General features: G+C 41.3%; 1 long non-coding RNA gene across 5 annotated transcripts in view; it reads left to right on the top strand.

The window, feature by feature from the left end:
* The window catches only part of LOC132002448 (uncharacterized), a 30,793-nt gene extending 12,031 nt beyond the window's left edge, over positions 1–18,762 (top strand). For all 5 annotated transcript variants that reach the window (XR_009399894.1, XR_009399892.1, XR_009399893.1 and 2 more), the window contains 4 exons: positions 4,131–4,215; positions 12,706–12,749; positions 15,299–15,477; positions 15,867–18,762. This is a non-coding gene — a long non-coding RNA (uncharacterized LOC132002448). The remainder of the gene's footprint in view (positions 1–4,130; positions 4,216–12,705; positions 12,750–15,298; positions 15,478–15,866) is intronic.

Raw genomic sequence — 18,762 nt, 5'->3', positions numbered from 1 at the left:
CAGGCAGAGAGAGAGAGAGAGAGAGGGAAGCAGGCTTCCTGCGGAGCAGGGAGCCCGATGTGGGGCTCGATCCCAGGACCCTGAGATCATGACCCAAGCCGAAGGCAGCAGCCCAAACCACTGACCCACCCAGGCGCCCCTCATCCAACATTTTTAAAAAAATATTTTGTTTATTTATTTGACAGACAGAGATCACAAGTAGGCAGAGAGGCAGGCAGAGAAAGAGGGGGACACAGGCTCCCCACCGATCAGAGAGCCCAATGCGGGGCTCCATCCCAGGACCCTGAGACCACGACCTGAGCCGAAGGCAGAGGCCCAACCCACTGAGCCATCCAGGAGCCCCCATTCTACATATTTTTTATCATAAAATTTATTCACTGCTTATCTGAAATTACAATTGAACTGGGTATCCTGAATTCTGGCAACATAATCTGCATTTCTAACACAGGGCCGTGGGGATGAGGATGGTCCTGGTCTGGAGGCCACAACTGGAGGCATAGGTAATGACTAGCCTGAGTGCAGATCCCTAGGGAACACCAACCTTTAAACAACAAAAAAGTCTTTGAGCAAGGCAGCAGAATTAGGTGTGTTTTCTTGAAACCCAAAAGGGAAAAAAGTTTTAAAGACACAGAGTGATCAACAGGGTCACTTGACAGAGAGAATCTGAATAAAAGATGGAAAGGAGAAGTGAGTGGCAGAGGGGGGAATAGGAGTGGGGAGACAAACCATGAGAGACTGTGGACTCTCAGAAACAAATTGAGGGTTTTGGAGGGGAGGGGGATGGGGGGTTGGGTGAGCCTGGTGGTGGGTAAGAAGGGCACGTATTGCATGGAGCACTGGGTGTGGTGCACAAGCAATGAATTTTGGATCACTGAAAAAAAGTAAAAAAAACCAAAAATTACATTGGCCAACAGGAGGCCTTCAGGAATCTTTATCAAAGCGTTTTCAGGGCAGTGATGGAGCAGGAGCCAGCTGGCAGTGGTAAATAGCAGGGTGGACATGACCATCTGCATATGAATTTTTTTTTTTTAAAGATTTTATTTATTTATTTCACAGACAGAGATCACAAGTAGGCAGAGAGGCAGGCAGAGAGAGAGAGAGAGAGAGAGAGAGAGGCAGGCTCCCTGCTGAGCAGAGAGCCCGACATGGGGCTTGATCCCAGGACCCTGAGATCATGACCTGAGCTGAAGGCAGAGGCCTTAACCCACTGAGCCACCCAGGCGCCCTGAAGGTATTTTTTATTAAAGGGGATGGTGGCTATATTTTATGGCCATAGAGGAAGTCAGTATAAGGAACACTTGAGATTACAGAAGCTGGAGAAGAGCGAATGGGGCACAAGTCCGAGAGATGGCCACCTTCTGATGTTCAAGCAGGGAAGGCTCTCGGTTCCGTTCAGAGATCCATCCTGCAGAGCCCTCGGCATCACTTGCCTTTTTTAAGTGGTCTGGCGCAGAGGGGTCAGGTCTGAAGAGTCTGACAGTTTGCTGCCAACGTCCGTTCCTTTATAAAGGGATTTAATAGGTTTTGGTTCCCCGCAGACCTTGATATTAGTTCTGGGGTGTCAGCTAACATTGGTCCCGCCATGTCTCCTAGCTGCGGTACCTAACCGCTCACTTCATTGCTTGACACAGGCCCCTTGTTGACATGACTCTCTCCACTAATAGAAAAAATTGGTGTTAATACATTCAATAACACAAACTCCACCATTAAAGCATTGTTTTACTCTCTTGTGTTAAGATGATCTCGGGTTCAGTTTGTCTTAAAGGTCAGAGCGTATCGAATTGCAGTCTTGGGAGCCTCTGCCACCGTGTTAGTTGTCAGAATGCGTCCAGAAGCTAGGAGTCTCTTCTGAGCCAGAGGGAACCGTTTTGAGGAATCCTAGAAGGAACAGGGAGCCTCTGAGGCAGAAGCACCACACCTCTTCACCTGGGCTTTGGTTGGCTCGCTTCTTCTCTGCGGGCTCAGCATGGGCTATTTATCTCTTGGCCTAGAAGACTTGGAGGTGGGTCAGTGACAAAAAGAATCAGAACCCTGCAAAGGGGAGGAGGTGTTCTTGTGAGGTTTCCAGGCAGATTCTCTAATACCTTCTCCCCAGCCCTGACCCACTGCCGTGGAGAAAGTTTAGGAGGTTTGGAGTGAACATGTGTATCTTATCCTCACTGTTATGGGGTACATATCCTCACCCTGTTAACTCCAGAATGTACCCTGCTTTATTCTTTTTCCATTTGCATTTGACCTATTTGTATTTAGCACATTGGAGATTTGATGCTTACTTTAAAATTGAATGTATTATCATTTAATAACATTTACTCAGTGTATATTATTTATATTATATTATTAAATAAGTATTATTTAACACATGACATCATTATTATTTAGTAAATAACAATATTACTGAGAATAACATTTATTAAAAGTTACTTAAACAAATAGAATTCAATTTCTATTAATATGAATTTAAAATATAGAAATGACTTAGTTTTGAAATACAAAATCCTTGTTTTCTTGCACAATGAAATAACCAAGTATTGCATTTGAGAATGTCCACATATTGACCCTGTCCTTGTCATGGCCAGTGCCCCTGGATCTTTCTTTATTGTGAAAGTCTGAACAAAGGGTTGCACCCCCTGGGGCCAGCTACAGTCTAGAGGGCACAAACAATTTCTGCTCCAGCTCCCTCCCCAGATTAATGGAGGAGGCATTTGAGGAAACCAAATGTTAGAATTACAGGAAGTTGAGAGCTCCCCATATCAAAACTGGGTTCAGCAAAGCATGCTACCTTAGTTCTGTAGTTACTTATTATACCTATTTATTTCCTGAAAGATAGGTCAAGGTCATTGAGCTCCATAATTATGTCAGGAGTAATAAAATAGAAAGAAAATAACCTATTAAATTGCATAATTGTTTGTCATAGTCATGGATGACACTATAGTAACTAATAAAGTTAATAAAAGTTAAAATTTAATAAAACCAAAATATCTGCAAAGATAGGCACCTATTAAATTGACCACTGACATGATGTTTCATTTTCTGAAATTGTTCTCTAGTTTAGAAATAACTAACAATTAAAAAAGAAGAAAGGGGCACATGGCTGTATCAGTGGGTGAAGTGTGCCACTCTTTATCTTGGGCCTGTAAGTTCGAGCCCCACCCTGGGCGCAGAGATTACTTGAAAAAAAAATTTTTTTTTAAAAATTTCAAATCATCACCATGAAGTGAAATATTTCATACATTTCATACATAAATTAAAATTTGCAATCCCCAAACAAAACAATACACCTCACAGTTTGCACACACTCTCTTCCACTGTCTTAAATTCAAATACAAAGTAACAACTCAGAATGAAGGAATTGAAGTAATTCCATTTCTGTTTCTTTCCTATGCTATCATTGTTTACTTGGAATCTGCTGTTTCAGTGCAGGGATGTGTCAGAAGATTTTTTTTTTTTTTTAAGATTTTATTATTTATTTGAGAGAGAGTGACAGAGAGCACAGGTGGATGCAGGCCTCCCACTGAGTGGGGAGCCTGACTCAGGACTCTATCCCAGGACCCTGGGACCATGACCTGAGCCAAAGACAGATGTTCAACCGACTGAGTCACCCAGACACTCCAGGAGTTGGAAGATTTTCTAAAGCGTATGAATGTACTCTTGAGATAAACAAGTTCTCATGTGAGGGGAGGAAAACGGGAAGTTCTTTGAATTAATTTCCAAATAGAATACTGTGTTATTAGAGGATAAGTAATAAAACTATGTTAATTTAAAACTTGCACATATATTATTATTTTTAAAAGATTTTATTTATTAGAGAGTGCGTGAGCACGATGGGGAAGGGGGCAGAAGCAGACTCCACGCTGAGCAGGGACCACCTGAAGGTGGGGCTTGATCCAGGATCCTGAGATCGTGACCTGAGCTGAAGGTAGACATTTAACTGACTGAGCCACCCAGGCATCCCTATATAGTATATTATTAAAACTCAACTGTAATCACACCAATTGTTTACAGTTTAGACCACCAGTAAAGTGTTTTTTGGGAAGGAGTATCACTGGATTGTTTAGAATTGCTGGTGGATGGTGACAACAAAAAGCAGGTGGACTTTAATGCTTTATTGCTTCTTAATAACTCCTTTACAGATAATGTACTTCTTATTGCTGGCAGCTGAGCCTGAAGAGGTTTAAGTGAACATGTGGGACTTCTGCTTACAGGCGACTGACTCAGGTAGGAGGAATACTCTTTCTTGCTCTATTTCTTTTCCTCATCTCTGCAGTGTTTTAGGAGGACACGATGGGTAGAGCTCTAGCACCTTCTTCCATCATGAGGGGAACTTGAGGGTGGAGGCTAGTGATAAGGTAGAGCAGAAAAATTGAGGACCCGGGTCCCTGCTTGTGTGGACAATACTGAGTAGCCCCCGATGAGTTATGTCATTCTAGAATCCCCTCTCACGGGGCACCTGGGTGGCTCAGTGGGTTGGGCCTCTGCCTTCGGCTCAGGTCATGATCCCAGGGTCCTGGGATCGAGCCCCACATCGGGCTCTCTGCTCTGCAGGGAGCCTGCTTCCTCCTCTCTCTATGCCTGCCTCTCTGCCTACTTGTGATCTCTGTCAGATAAATAAAGAAAAAATCTTTAGAATCCCCTCTCACTGGGGTAGGATGAAACCCGTGACTTGCTTCTTCTAAACAATGGGGCAGGCAAAGGAGGTGGGATATCACTCCCACAACAACACTTCCTTATAGGGCAAGGGCGAAAGAATTTTGTAGATGTAATTAAGGTCCATGATCAGTTGACTTTGAGTTCATCAGAAGGGAGATTATTTTGGGTAGGTTTGCCCTAATCAGGGGAGAGGGCCTATGCCTTCCCTGAATTCAGAGACTCCAAGCAGCAGAGACTCTTTTCTCTCTGTTGCTGTCCTTGAAAAAGTAGTGCTTGACGAATGTTACAGCTACAAAGAAATGAATTCTGCCAAAAATTCAGTTCTGAGGGAGTTGGGAAGTGGATTCCACCTCCCCGCCCCCCACCCCCCCAAGGGGGTATGTTTTCCCCCCCCCCCCCGCCCCCCAGCTGCCAGGTTCCTGATGACATTAGCGCCTAGCCAACACCTTGGTTTAAGCCTTAAGAGAGGCCTCATAGCTAAGCCAAAGCCTGACTCCTCACTCACAGACACTGGGAGATAATAAAAGTGCATTGTTTGGAGCTGTTAAGTTAGTGCTAATTTGTTGGTGTAGCACAAACACTAATATATTGGTGTCTGTGTTGCCGCTGTAACCGTCCAAGAATTCCTACCTCCAGGCTCCTTTTACGTGAGCAAGAATTAAATTTCTCACTTCTTTAAACGATTATAATTTTACATTTTCATTTATAGGCAGCTGACCCTCACCTTAGCTGATTCGTGGGGTAATGAGGAAGGGTTTCTAGAAGATGAGTCACTGGTGGTCGATCTTAAAAGTGGATACAATTTCAGAAGGTGGAAACGGGGGTGTCTGGAGGTAGAAAAACATTTTCATGGGGCAGAGTGAATGAGAATAAATCATAGGTGTTTTGGAGAAATAAGGAGCAGTTTCGCTAGATTGAATGAGATGAGGCTGGAAAGGTGGATTAGAGCTGAATCACAAAGTCAGAAGCACTTGGACGTTACTTTTCCAAGCAGTGGAGAGCAGTGGAAATTTCTGACCAGGGCGGTGGTATGAGCAGAGCTATGTCTTATTTTAGAAACGCGGTACGAGTCAGTTCTCTTCAGGTTGTGGACACCTATCTTGAAGTAGATTTTGTCTCAAAGAGATATATGGGAAGAGACACTGGGAGGAGAAACAGGAACTTAAAACATGAGCCAGAGAATGAGAGACTCATGTGTTAAGGGCTATATGTCTTGTTATTTGCCTGCATTTTCTGCTGCAAAAGCTGCTCGTGGCTGGACCATTACCCCTTACAGTTGCCCACCTAAGGGGAGAGAAGGGGCTTCCCTTCCAGCTCTGGTTGAAGGTGTCTCTGCTGGAAGCTGCACTTTGAATGGACAACCTTGGAATAATCACAAAGACCAATGGGCAGGATATGATGATTGGCCTGAGTGTGTATGTGTGTGTGTGTGTGGGGTGTCTGCTACTAGAAAAAGAGCCTGGGGAATCAAAGCAAAATGTTTAGTGCAATTCGAATTTCACTGTTCTGTCTTTTCCTGTCAGGGTCTTATGGACAAATGACGTACTCTTATGATTATACCCCACTAGGGGAATAAAATTTGAGTTGGATTTATATTTAGTATAGGAATAACAGTATACACAAATGATTATTCATACTTTTACCAGTGATTTCTCCTAACCTCTGTCAATGGCATCCAAACTCTAAGCTATATAATTAAAATTAGTTTCTACTATATAAGTTTTTAATCCTCAATTATTAATTTATTTTATGTCCAAAGGGTGTAAAATACTGTGTTGTGCTTATCCATCACTGAAAGAAAAGTGAAGTTCAGCATAGCTATTTAAATGTACTTCTGGAGTGCCTGGATGACTCAGTCGGTTAAATGTCCGACTCGATTTTGGCTCAGGTCATGATCTCAGGGACCTGGGATTGAGCTCAGTGGGGAATCTGCTTGAGGATTTTCTCCCCTGCCCCTCTTCCTGCCCTCTCTCTCTCTCAAATAAAGAAATAAATCTTAAAATAGAAGAAATGTACTATAAGTTCTTTGAATAATTTCAGTGAAATACTAACTCATTGCTTAAGAAAGCAATATTGGTTTCAAAACAAGATAATTGTTAAATAAAATCTGAGGTCATCTAAGAAGTATATTATTTTAACCTGTACCGTTTACCATATATACTTTAGGTAACTGTAAAAAGTTTGGGAAGTTTAGGGTTTGTTTGTTTGTTTTTTTAAGTAAGCTCCATGCCCGGTGTGGGACCTGAACTCACAATTCTGAGCTTAAGACCTGAGCCAAGTTCAAGAGTCTGACCCCAACTGACCGAGCCAAACAGGCACTCCTAGGGTCTTTTTCTAAATTCTTGGCTATATTGATTGTCTCTACATTTTATCTGGAAATATTCAAGCATATAGAGTTGACTCAGATTCTGTAATTGACACGATAAATGCCCATCTGAGGAATCGAAGATGCCAGCATTTAAAAATGCCTGAAACACAAATTTCATTTTTCAAAAGTGGCTGAATTACTTTCTGGAACACTTCCATTGGCTACTTGGTGGGTGCAGCTGATACGTTTTACCACTAGGTGCTACTCTTCCTCCATCACATACATATCTCCAGTCTCAAAAGCAAAACAGATGCAAAACCAACGGAGTTCTTTATTTCCCGACAGCCTATTTAAACACAAGCTAAAACTTTGCCTTGCCTATTTACTCATCATTGTAACAATACAGTATTTTGAAAGTGGTTGGCCAAGCATTCAACATTTGTGGAAAGTGAAGCTTATCCCTGCTTTCTGCAGTATCATCCCACAGCACGTTTCAGAAAACTGAAGACGATCAATACCTCTACTTGCTATTAATTCATATTAATGAAAGGAAGCTATAGGGTTATAATGTCATGAAAAAGACAGTTGACATGCCCATGATTTCTCGCTGAAAAGGTGGCATATTATAGTATCTATACCATTTTACATGTGAGACAGTAAAAAAGTAGAACTTTAAGTTATTATATATTACAAATCACCCAAAGGCATTATTATTGATCTATAGCCGCACAGGAGGAAAATGTATGGGATCTGTTTATAGTCTCATGCTAAATATCTTGAGCTAGATGATAAGTAGCTGATAGGAATCCCTGTTTGTTCAGCTTTTCTGGAAGATTTTCTCCCACCCAGTGCTTGTGGATAAGCACATCGTAAACATTTTTGGTTCTAAATTCTAAATTCATAAACCACTTTCATATTTATGTTCACTGGGCCTTCAGAGAAAAGATTTTATCAGGGCATCGGATTGAAAATTTAGCAATTCTAAATATTAAAATTTTAAAAAATTCTCTTCCCACTGGATAAAACAATTTGAGGAGGGAAAAAATGAAAAACTAAATAAATTGTGATTTTTCAAAAAAACCCAAAATAAGCCAATTGGGCAAATTAGATCCTTGGAACATATGTCTTCTTCAGGTCTTCCTTCAGATTCCCCTGTCCAGTTTAGCTATTCACGCACTGACTCATTCATGCACTGGCCAAACTTTTACTGAGCAAGCTCATGTATTTCAGATACAAAAATAAAATGGAATAGCCTCTGTGCTGTGAAGGCTTGAAGTGGAGGGTGACGTGGGGCTGGCGAGAAAGAGAAAGAGAGATTCGTAAGCAGAGAGCACAGTGACAGCTCCCGGGATACTCTCCTTTGAGCAGGATGGTATGAATGGAAGGATCCTTTGGGGACTTTCACATGCCTTGAGACTAAGGGGACAGAAACTTTCCACTGTCTGGACGATGTGTTCTGGAACCTGCTGGTGGCTGTGCTGCCCCCCTCCTGGTGGTCCCACAGGGAGGATGTGGCCCCATGACTGAGTTTGGGCCAAAGAGATTGCTGTGGAAGTGTTGGGCGGGACACCTGGAACAGGTTCCTGCCTTCCTCCAGGTTACCAGCACAGGTCACTGTCGGGGGCGGTGATACGACTCCTCATTGTAATTGGGTCATTGGAAATAAAATCAACACTGTTTTTTGTCTTACTCGTATTTTTTTTTAAATTTTGTATAAACATTTATTTTTATCCCCAGGGGTATACTTGTATTTCTTGAGTCTCATTTCCCTGCTAAGGAACTATTTTGGTTAGAGGAATAAGGACCTGCTTTTTGTTCTGACTTTGGAGTTAGGATTTTAGTGTTTAGCCAGACAGAAATAGAAATAACATGATGATCAAATCCAGCAATCCAGTCCCTTTCACACCAGCAAGAGGACAAGTCACCCATAAAGGTTACTTTTGAAGGTCGAAAGAGAATTGAAGTGAAAGGAATATTGATTAATCCAGGGGAAGCCGAAAAGGCTCTGTTCTTCCAGTAGCCCCGAAGCAGCGGGCTCCAGGCATGTCGTGTTAATAAAGGAGGCGAGAGACACACTGAGAGACAGCAAAGGCGAGAGGTGGGAAATGATCTTTCTATTATTCCCTCTTGGTTAGAAACCCTGTTATGTGCTCTATTGGCTCCCTGAACTCCTCCTTTGAGGAGAAAAGAATAGTGAAGCATAATCCTATGTCTTCAAGTGCTATTTTGAGAAGGCCCCACTCGTGCCCTCCTTTCCCCGCCCGTGCACCACTTGGATGCATTCCGTCGTCTTCATCACTCCCTTGCCCACACCTGCCGCTCCCTCCCTGGGTATGTCCAACTCTGAGCCTCACCTGAGTAGCTGGAAAGAGCTGGCAGAAAACCAAACAAACACATGCCTTTTGATGTTCTCGGACAGGGTGCGCAGTTACTGCCTTATCCTGCTGACAGAACAGAGAGTTCCCTCGCTACTCCTCTGAACCGAACCTCAGAAGTTTGGTCAGAACATTTAAATACTTAACGCACGTAGCCAGCCTTCCTGAGGTGCTCTCACAAAACACGCAGGAGAGTCCTCTGGTCACTTGAAGCTGCTAACCAGGGAAAAATACTCCTCTTAAATTAAAAAAAAAAAAAAATAGGCCTTATTTGAAACTTAGGACATCAACTAAGTGATTATATCAATATTTTAAACATATTCAGTTTAAGCACTTTGGATATGCACATGTTATTCTGTCTATGCTATTTTTTTTCTTAGTAAACATTTTCTAGGTAGTAGGTAGGAGGATAAAAGTGAAACTGAATCCATGTTCTTAATCAGTTGAATTCATTCATTCAATTGGTATTTTTTGTGTGAACACTGTGAGTGTGATAAACATAGTTTATTTATTGTAAAATTCCTGTGATGTTTTTCTTCTCTGCCGAGGAGAGGAAGGCCGCCTGCTTTAGACACGGCAGTGTCCCCAGAACCCGGCTCAGGGCCTTGCACGTGACAGGCACTCCAGGCCTGGTGACAGCTACTTTCACTGTGCAAACAACATGAGTCCTTGGGGCCAGTTGGGATGGGCTGATATAATGTCTAATTAGAGGGCTAGAAGAATTGGAAGGGTGATGGAGATTCTATTAGGAATAGGGATCGGATAGTCCAAATATGTATAAAATTCATGGAACAACCCTCCCACTCTCCTTAGGATATATTAAAAACACCCGGTCCTGTGTTAAATTGGGTAGGGGAAAGCTAAGCTTCCAGATTGTGATGATGTCACACATTGGGACAGTTATAATTGAGAGCCTGCCTCTTTCTATCTTTAGTATCTCTATATTTCTATGGCTGAGATATTTGCAAACAGTGATAAATGCAGGGTGATAGACACTTTTGGGGGCATGGCTTAATTGTAATTAATCAAAGGGCTGATGAAAGTTTGCTTCAATTTTTTATTTTTTTAAAGATTTTGTTTATTAGAGAGTGTGTGAGAGAGACAGCATGAGGAGGAGGGTATGAGGGAGAAGCAGACTCCCCACTGAGTGGATAGCCTGCCGTAGGGCTTGACTCTGGGACTCCAGGATCATGACCTGAGCTGAAAGTGGAGACTCAACCAACCAGCCACTCAGGTGCCCCTGACTGCTTCAATCTTTTCTTTCTTTCTTTTTTTTTTTTTTTAAATTACCAGACTTCATTTCTTAGAGCAGTTTTAGGTTTACAGAAAAATTGAAAAAAAAGTACAAAGAGTTCCCATAAACTCCCCACCTCTGAAGTTTCTTCTGTGTTTCCATTGGTGTAATGTATTTGTTAGAACTGATGTGACGATGGATACATTAGTCTAAACTGAAGTCCATATTTTACATTAAAATTTATTCTGCATTACAAAATTCTATGGATTTTGCTAAATACTTAATGATTGCTTCAGGTTTTTTTTTGCTTCAGTTTTTATATAGCATAAGGGGTCAATAATATAAGATTTTATTAGAATGAACAGGAGAGAAACCAATATAATTAAAAAATCAATTTGTGCAATAAAGATTTTTTTTTTTAAGATTTTATTTATTTATTTGACAGAGAACACAAGTAGGCAGAAAGGCAGGCACAGAGAGAGGAGGAAGCAGGCTCCCTGCCGAGCAGAGAGCCCGATGCGGGACTCGATCCCAGGACCCTGAGATCATGACCTGAGCCGAAGGTAGCAGCTTAACCCACTGAGCCACCCAGGCGCCCTGTGCAATAAAGATTTAAATTATGTGGATTGGCACTGATTTTTAATAGGCTTTTAATTCCACTTTAATGTACTTATAAAACTAGATTTATTAGTAAATGTTCACTTGTTATACTTGTATCGTTGAATTTATTTAAGTAAATGAATAAAAATGATTATAAAACACTTTGGAAATATTTGATCATAACGAGAGCATGGCCCTCACATTTAGTCATATATTCAACAACAAGAAGAAAATCCTGACTTTTTTTTCCCCCCAAATCTGGTAATCACTAGGTATGTGGACATTTAAGGCATCATTGGTCTACTGTTTGCCATGTATCCTGGCACATGGGGAATGTATAAGGCATATTAGCTATTGATTATGATTGTAAGTTCTCTAAAATTAGAGGTGTTAAATCAAGTTTTGATCCCTGAAAATGGGAGAGGAAATGAGAAAAAAAAATCCTTTTTATTTTTGCATAAGAAGTTGGTGAGGCAGTTGTCTGAAATTATAGAATCTTAGAAATAGAAAGGAAGAGGGGCCTGCGTGGTTCAGTTGGTTAAGTGCCAGTCTTCGGCTCAGGTTGTGATCTCAGGGTCCTGGGATCCGAGCCCTGCATCAGGATCCCTGCTCAGTGGGGAGCCTGCTTCTCCTTCTCCCCTCTGCCTGCCACTCTGCCTACTTGTGCTCTCTCTCTCTCTATGTGTGTCAAAAAAATGTATCTTAAAAAAAAAAAAAAAGAAAGAAATAGAAAGGAAGTAGATCATCTACTGTACCTTCTTCACCCAAATTCTGAATCCCGTTTATGTCAATTGTTTTCGGTGGGCCTAGAGCTTAGATCTATCACAGGAATGGGAATACAATTCTTCTTCTTCTTTTTTTTTTTTTTTAAAGATTTTATATATTTATTTGACAGAGAGAGATTACAAGTAGGCAGAGAGGCAAGGCACAGAGATAGGAGGAAGCAGGCTCCCCACCGAGCAGAGAGCCTGATGTGGGGCTCGATTCCAGGACCCTGGGATCATGACTTAAGCCGAAGGCAGAGGCTTTAACCCACTGAGCCACCCAGGTGCCTGGGAATACAATTCTTGTTGAAGTGGCGTTTCCCATCAACGGGTGGCTTCAGTTGTTCAAAAGGTTTTCATAGCTACACCCGAATTTTCCTTTTTAACTTCTACTTATAGATCTTAGTTTTGCTATTTGGTATTGGGAAGAATATAGCTGCCATGCTACCTCAAATAGAACCCCCTCTAGGCGATTCTACTATATGCTAGGCTAAACTAAAAATCTCTTGCCATTATATGGTTTTTGTATTCCTCAAAATCTTGCTTATGCTCTTTGAAATAACTGTTGCCTATTGAAATAACTTTTTTCTTTATTGTTATTATTTGTGTTAACACTGAACATAAAACCTACACTCTTAGCAAAACTTTGAGTACATGATATGGTATTGTTAACTATAGGCACTGTACTGTACTGTAGATCTCTAAGGATCTATTCATTTCATGTAATTGAACTTTGTGCTGTTTGACTAACCTCTCTCTATTTCTTCCTACTCCCAGCCCCTAGGAACCACTATTCTGTTCCGTTTCTGGGAGTTTGACAGGTAAGTGATATCATGTAGTATTTGTCCTTTCATGTCTAGCTTATTTCACTTGGCATAATGTGCTCCAGGTTCATCCATGTCCCAATGGCATGATTTCCTTCTTTTTCTAAGGCTAAATAATATTTCATTTAATGTATATACCACATTTTCTTTATTCATCCATCAGTGGATATTTGGATAATATAAGTAAAAATAGACCAGTGGGACAATATTGAACTAAAAAATCTTCTGCACAGAAAAAGAAACAATCAACAAAATGAAAAGGCAACCTTTGGAATGGGTGAAAATATTTGCAGATCTTATATCTGATAAGGGTTAATATCCAAAACACATAAGAAACTTCTATACCCTAATAGCAAAAACCCAAATAACCTACTAAAAAGTAGGCAAAATAATTGAATAGATATTTTTCCAAAGAAGACATCCAGATGGCCATTGAAAAGGTATATGGAAAGGTGCTTAACATCACTAGTCATCAGGGAAATGCAAATCAAGACCACAATAAAAACAACTCAAAAGTTTTGATGTCTACAATAAGACATAAATACTGGTTTTACTATCAGTTACTGTGTTTCTATGATTGCATGCTCAGCTTTTCTCTGTAAAATGAGGGATTTGATTTGAATAATTTCTGGGGTTCTTTCCAGCTTTTAAAAGCTATTGTATTTGGTGTGCCTGTGTATGTGCGTGTGTGTGTGTATCTGTGTTACAGATATTCCATCTTATTTGCTTCTTGAACTTGCAACTGCTGCAGAGTTCCAGATAATTTTTCACATGACCTTCTGCTAAGCTGCATCTTAAACAACTGTATGATATACATTTATCCCTGTTACTTTCTCTCTTTGTTTCTTTTTGTTACTAAAGCCTCTGTGGATGATTTTGAATGTTAATTCCATATTTGTTGGATTGGTGAGCCCAGCAAGATGTGTGTCATCTATAAATTTTGTTAACATGATTGTCATATATTCATTTAATTTGCTGATAAAAGTTTAGTAGAAAAGAGCTTAAACAGAACCTTGTTCCTACTCCTTTCTCTTCACTTTGACATTGTTCCATTCATCAACAATCTTGAATAGACCTATCTTACCAACAATGTGCCCATGTAATTGATAATTAAATCCAGCCTCTCTCCCTAAATTGTCCAAAAAGATATTATGATCGAGCTCTCAAAGAACTTGTAAAAATATAATATACTATGATGCAGTATTACTACATTGCATGAGATTAGCAATGCAGCTCAAGAAGTAAAAGTGTTTTGTTAGAGAGGACTTGGTAGAAGTTATCTGATACTGTTTCCAGTGGTCAGTTCTCGCTCTAAAAAGTCCACAGTCTATTTAATAATCCATTCTGGAATTTTTTGGAGGCGGTGGTCAAGTTTCTAGCCTTTACTTTATGGTAACTATCTTTTCTCTCTCCTTGGAAAGCTGAACAACATTGGTTTGTGTCTCATTCATGGGTAGAAAAAGTAGATCCTTTAACACTCTCTTCCTATATAGCCTAGAGACTGAAGGCATAGAGAGGTACATAGGTGGGTGTGAAAAGTGATTTTTTGGAGGTGGCTGGGCACTGTCAGATTAGTTATGAAAAGCTTTCCTCCACTGTATCTCATTATACCTCCTTAACAGAGTCACATATAAATGATACATAAAAGATGAATTAATAATAAAGAACATCTTCATTAATAAAGGAGCATTTAGATACAGTGCAGTGTGTCCACACACCTACTGTACCTGGGTTTATGGGCTGTAAATGCAGGAGAGGGCTTCCTCCTGTCCCTAAGCTACACAGCCAAGAGAGAGACCCCCGGAGCTCATCTATTCACAGCTTGGACTCCAAAGTCCGTCTGAAGTGACTAAGGGAGCTGAACCTGCAGTTGCAGACGCTTTACTACATGCATGTAGTTTCGGTTCTTTACAGCTTATGAACCTGTGGCTTTTTGCTGACCAACAGCCATCTTTCCTCAAAAGAAGCTCAGTTTCTAGAGCGTATCATGCTTAGCGAAATAAGTTAAGCGGAGAAAGACAACTATCATATGATCTCCCTGATATGAGGAAGTGGTGATGCAACATGGGGGCTTAAGTGGGCAGGAGAAGAATAAATGAAACAAGATGGGATTGGGAGGGAGACAAACCATAAGTGACTCTTAATCTCACAAAACAAACTGAGGGTTGCTGGGGGGAGGGAGGTTGGGAGAAGGGGGGTGGGGTTATGGACATTGGGGAGGGTATGTGCTTTGGTGAGTGCTGTGAAGTGTGTAAACCTGGCGATTCACAGACCTGTACCCCTGGGATAAAAATATATGTTTATATACCACACACACACAAAGAAGACAAGAAAATATTCATTTGCAAAACAACAACAACAACAAAAACCCAAAAACCAAACAAACAAAAAAAGAAGCTCAGTTTCATGAAATAGGACACTGTTTGGAAGGTGTGGTGGTTAGTTTTCCATGTCAACTTGACTAGTCTCTGGTGCCCCATTGTTTAGACAATAGCTGTGAAGATATTTTGAAGATGTGATTAACATTTACAATTATTTCATTTTAGTAAAGGAGATGATCTTCCATAATGCAGCTGGGCCTCATCCAGTCAACAGGGCCTCATCCAGTCAACAGAAGGTCAAAAGAACAGAAGACTGAGGTTTCCCAAAGAAGAATTCCATCTCAAGGCTCGAGTTTCCAGCCTGCTGGCTTTACAAAAGTTTTGCTTACCCGCCCCCTAATCATGTGAGCTAATTTAAAATCAGTCTTTATCTTTATCTATCAAATGACAGATATTTAGATATAGATATCCATCCTGTTGGTTCTTTTCCTTTGGAGGATGATAACTGACACAGGAAGGTATCTTCCCGCCCTATGATGTTCCTGTGTGACATGGAAACTCTCGACGGCCCTACGGGTGGCCATTCACTCTGATACTGTGCAGATTCTCATGGGCCATAGACCTCTAGAGCCATGGTGACTTCCAACAAGATCAGGCACATAGCTGGCGCTTTATAAATATTTAAAGGGATGTTGAATGCAATGTGAAGAGGCACTAAACTTCTTTCATATGGTTGCTCTCTCTTCCAGTAATGTGTGCTACAATCGACGTACAACTTCTGTTTCCTTTGCAGGGCACACACGTGTTCTTCCTCTTGGGGACCTGCTGGACCCCGGAAGTTGCGGGGAAACACTGCAGTTGCCATCTGAGCTGGTGCTCTTGCTGCTCTACCGTGGTTAGGCCCGATTCTTCATCATTGCCTGGCTTAGGCTCCTGGGCTGGGCACAGCAAGGAAGTCACTGTCTTTGGATTTTCAGGACACCTGGAGTTTCCTTAGACTTCCTTTATGCCGTCTAACCTCTGCCCCCTGCCACCTAGACTCCCCCTCCCAGGTGTTGCCGGTGGCTGAACTTTTAGTTCAGAATAAAACCAAGCCATTTTATTAATTGTTGCAAAGCCTAGGATGACAAATGAGCCCCGACACTGAAACCTCTGAGCTGTCTAGATTTTGACTAAATCTTTGAACCTGAGGGCAAATTTATTTTGGAAATTACTGACTTCTGAGAGGAAGAGGGAATAGCAGATGAAATGTTGTAGACCTCAAGACACTACTGATACTACTAGAGAGTATTAGTTAAGATACTCTTAAGACACTACAATACTCTTAAGATATACTTAAGACACTACTGATACTACTAGAGATGTCATCCAAGGGGAAAAGGTAATGAAACTCTCAAGATAAGCGTATTCAGCAAGGAACTGTTTGGATTATAGAAGTGTGATGGAGACAGGAACTGGAAGGTGGCACCATGTTTATGATGTGCCCATTATCTGCCAGACACAGCGAAATGCAGCGCTCTCCATCATCTTACTTAATCTCATAAGAGTCCAGCGTTTTTGCTGTATTTTAAGATAAAGAGCTGAAATTCACAATATTTAAAGAATTCTGCCCCAACTCTTAGATTTTAAATAACAAAGCCAGCAGAAGCATATTGGGTTCACCCAACTCCAAAGTGTATGATTTTCTCATACACTTGAGGATAAGAAACTTATTTTCTAAACATAAGTCATAATAGGCAGTATCAATTTAAAGTTTAGCAGAGTCTGAGGCCATTTCCTTACTGTGAAATATCATGCATATTTCCGCAGTAACTGGAAAGCAAATTAGGGAAGGTTCCCTCCCCCCACTTAATTTTATCAAACAAATGATCTTACAATTATATAAGAAGTTGCCCATTATATTCTAGCCAGTGGCTTGGCTTCTTGTCCAAACCTCACAGTGAAATATGCAGACTTTCTGGAACCACACATTAAAATCTCTGCGGTTGAATCAGCCCTTCCTTTTTCTGCAAAACCTAACCTCAGTACTATTCAGCATATAGAGAACTCCAGGGATGAGATCCTTAAAGCCCAGTGTCAAAAGGTGAGTACCTGATAATCATCACCTTAATTTCACGCTTGTGAAAACTGGCTTTGTCCTAATTTATTCTCAGACACGTGGGTCTGTCCTGTGGAGAGGTGCCTTGTTTTATAGCCTTGTAAAGAGATTGACCCCAAATCTGGCATACATATAAAGTAAGGCAATGATGTTCTTCTGTAAACAAGCTCAGAAGAAAATTCCTCAACAGATAAATCGGTGAGCTATTCTGACATTTCCCAAATAAGCATATAGTCTCCAAGGTGATTATTTTGAATGACAACCCTCCTGTGGGGCATGAAATGGAGTAGATTTGACAGGGCTGCTGATGAGCCGGAAGAGCACTGAACGTTGAGTCACGAAGCATCTGTTGGCCTCCCTGCCGGGCATCCATCTCCCTGTGAGGCACCTTTGCCTTCTGCTGCTCCCTGAGGGGCAGTGGAAGTCACCTAACCTTTCTGAGCTCCTGCCTGCGTTTGGGACACTGTTGAATGACACCTGCTGACACAGTTGTGATTATCAGGTGAAGCTGACAATAGAAAACCCCTCAAAACAGTGGGGTGCAGGAACAGAATGTGGTAACTCATTCATGGTTAACCTCCAGGTGAAGTCCCACAGTCCGAAGCCAAGGCCTTCAAGTTCTTAGGAAACATCAGTGATGTTAATAATTAGTCTTGAAGAGAAATTCCAGAGTCACCTGTGTGTGTGTGAGGGCCAGTTATTTCTGTACTCAGCTTGATATGGAAAGCCACCAGTAGAATTCATTTGTTTAATTTCACAAGCCCCAGAAGACCAACGGATGCTGCTTGCTTTGGAATACTGGAACCAGGTCTCAGCAGTTTTCACCGACTCACTTAATCCTTGTCTAGAGTTAATGAGATCAGAGTAAATAAACATACTAAGAACCCAGTGCTTTAAACCTTTATGGTATTTTAGGAGACCAGGAATGAAGTCATATTTATCTTGTGTAGGACTGGGTTGGGTGAAGAGTAGAACAATAATGAGTCCATTCTGTCTGTGGGCTCAAATGCGTCCTTGGAGATTTCTCCTGGAGGCAAGATTGTGCTACAGCTAGAAGGCAGAAGGGAGCCAAGACTTCACTCCTTCCTAGTCCTAGTCCTTCCAGGGCAGCTCCTTTGAGTTTTTAGTCACCACCCGTATAGCTCACAAGCACAGGGAGCTTGAGGGCCATTTCCGCTCCTACCAGGGATAAACGGCTGTTGGTCAAGTTACCAAACCTCTCTTTGTCTTGGATACCTCATTGGTAAAGTGGGGAAAATAATAGAACCAATTTCTTTCGTGCATGTAAAGCATTTGAAGAAGTGAGAAGCTGGAAAAATGGCATTTAAAAGCATCAATTTGGAAGATAGATTGCCTGGGCTCAAATCCCAGCTCCACCACTCATTTGCTCATATGCTCTTCCAAGAATAGGGTGGTTAATAGGACTAGCCTCATAGGTGAAATGTGCCAGTGCCTGGGTGGATCTAACAGGGTCAGCACATAGGAAGTGCTCTAGGGATGTCTACTGTTATATTATTACTTGTGTCCGGGAAAAGTCTCAGACATTGTTTGTAAGGCTATGGAAATAAAAAGTTAAAAATTTCCAACATTA

The sequence above is a fragment of the Mustela nigripes genome, chromosome 15 (assembly GCF_022355385.1).
Source record: "Mustela nigripes isolate SB6536 chromosome 15, MUSNIG.SB6536, whole genome shotgun sequence".
Taxonomy (NCBI): Eukaryota; Metazoa; Chordata; class Mammalia; order Carnivora; family Mustelidae; genus Mustela; species Mustela nigripes.
The sequence above is the reverse complement of the archived record's forward strand: the minus strand, read 5'-3'. Positions and strand labels throughout refer to the sequence as shown.